The sequence below is a fragment of the Arachis ipaensis genome, chromosome B10 (genome assembly GCF_000816755.2).
Source record: "Arachis ipaensis cultivar K30076 chromosome B10, Araip1.1, whole genome shotgun sequence".
In the NCBI taxonomy this organism is placed as follows: Eukaryota; Viridiplantae; Streptophyta; class Magnoliopsida; order Fabales; family Fabaceae; genus Arachis; species Arachis ipaensis.
The window spans coordinates 118,793,965-118,796,293 of record NC_029794.2 but is presented as its reverse complement, the minus strand read 5'-3'; positions in this window follow the sequence as shown (position 1 = coordinate 118,796,293).

Here is a 2,329-nt window from a genome sequence, read left to right as displayed (position 1 = left end):
TTGATTTTAAAAATTTTTGAAAAAGTCAACTCAATTTTCGAATTTGATGAGAGAAAAATGGAAAGATATTTTTTTTTTGATTTTTGAAATTTTTATGATGAGAGAGAAAAACATGAAAATTATGCAATGCATGAAATTTTTAGATCAAAACAATGAATGCATGCAAGAATGCTATGAATGTCAAGATGAACACCAAGAACACCATGAATGTCAAGATGAACATCATAGACACAATTTTGAAAAAAATTTAATGCAAAGAAAACATGCAAGACACCAAACTTAGAATTCTTTAATGCTTACGCACTAAGAATTTAAGAATGTATATGATAAACATGAAAAGACACAAAACAAAAAATCATCAAGATCAAACAAGAAGACTTACCAAGAACAACTTGAAGATCATGAAGAACACCATGAATGCATGAAATTTTCGAAAAATGCAAGATGCACATGCAATTGACACCAAACTTATGATATGACTCAAGCCTCAAACAAGAAACATGAAATATTTTTTATTTTTGTGATTTTCTAAATTTTTTTTTGGATTTTTATTTTATATTTTTCGAAAAATTCTTTTGAAAAAGAAAATAAGGATTCCAAAATTTTTAATATGAATTCCAGGAATCTTGCCATGTTAGTCTTAAAGCTCCAATCAAAGGGTCAGGCATGGCTTAATAGCCAGCCAAGCTTTAATCAAAATATGAGTGTAATTCAAACATGACAAGCCTAACATGCTCTATCCAAAAGAATTGGACATGACTCCACTGAGGTGATTAGCCAATCCCAAAGCAGTTTGGGTATGGCTTTACAGCCAGATAGGCTTCAACATGCTTCATGAAACACTAGAATTCATTCTTAAAAATTTTTGAAGCCATAGAATAATTTATTTTTGAAAACATTATTTTTAGTAAATTTTTTTTTCGAAAACAGGTGAGAAAATTTTGAAAGATTTTTGAAAAATTTTTGAAAAGAAAACAAAAAGAAAATTACCTAATCTGAGCAACAAGATGAACCGTCAGTTGTCCAAACTCAAACAATCTCCGGCAACGGCGCCAAAAACTTGGTATGCGAAATTGTTACTCAGGTTGTGAATTATTGTTCGAAATTGATTCCCTGGCGATGGCACCAAAAACGGATGCACAGAACCATGGTCTAAACATATTTTCACAACTTCGCATAACTAACCAGCAAGTGCACTGGGTCGTCCAAGTAATACCTTACGTGAGTAAGGGTCGAATCCCACGGAGATTGTTGGTATGAAGCAAGCTATGGTCACCTTGGGACTATTATATATTGCTGGGAATCCCTGGATGTCTACTTTCCAACGCAATTGGAAGCGCGCCATTTCGAGTTCTGTAGCTCCAAAAAATCCACTTTGAGTGCAGGGAGGTCAGAATCCAACAACATCAGCAGTCCTTTTTCAACCTCTGAATCTGATTTCTGCTCAAGTCCCTCAATTTCAGCTAGAAAATACCTGAAATCACAGAAAAACACACAAACTCATAGTAAAGTCCAGAAATGTGAATTTAACACAAAATCTATTAAAAACATCCCTAAAAGTAACTAGATCCTACTAAAAACATACTAAAAACAATGTCAAAAAGAGTATAAATTATCCGCTCATCACTTAACTTGGGGGTTGATTAAATGGAGACCCTAGAGTTGAAATGCTCAAGTGATTAGTTAAATTGGAAGTTGTTGGCTAATTCTCTATTTACTAACGCTAGTCCTTCCCAAGGGAGAGGATTATGATTTGCGAATAAGAGTTAGCTCAATCACTTGACTTTCCTTTATTTAGTAAGAGTTAACTAAGTGAAAATAACAATATTTTGATAATACACTTGAGGAAATCTGGTGCACGAAATTGTGATCTCCAGGCTCGAACAAATCCTGGTAATGGCTCCAAAGCTTGGTGCTTTGATCTCAATACATAATTGTCACAACTTCGATACAACTAACCAGCAAGTGCACTGGGTCGTCCAAGTAATACCTTACGTGAGTAAGGGTCGAATCCCACGGAGATTGTTGGTATGAAGCAAGCTATGGTCACCTTACAAATCTCAGTCAGGCGGATTTAAACATGATACTTTATTAGATTAAAATAAACAAAAAAAGGGATAGAGATACTTATGTAGATTCATTGGCAAGGATTTCAGATAAGCAAATGGAGATGCTTTTCGTTCCTCTGAACCTCTGCTTTCCTGCTATCTTCATCCAATCAGTCTTACTCCTTTCCATGGCTGGCTTTATGCAAGGGCATCACCGTTGTCAGTGGCTACATCCCCTCCTCTCAGTGAATAATATGCTCACGCACCCTGTCACAGCACGG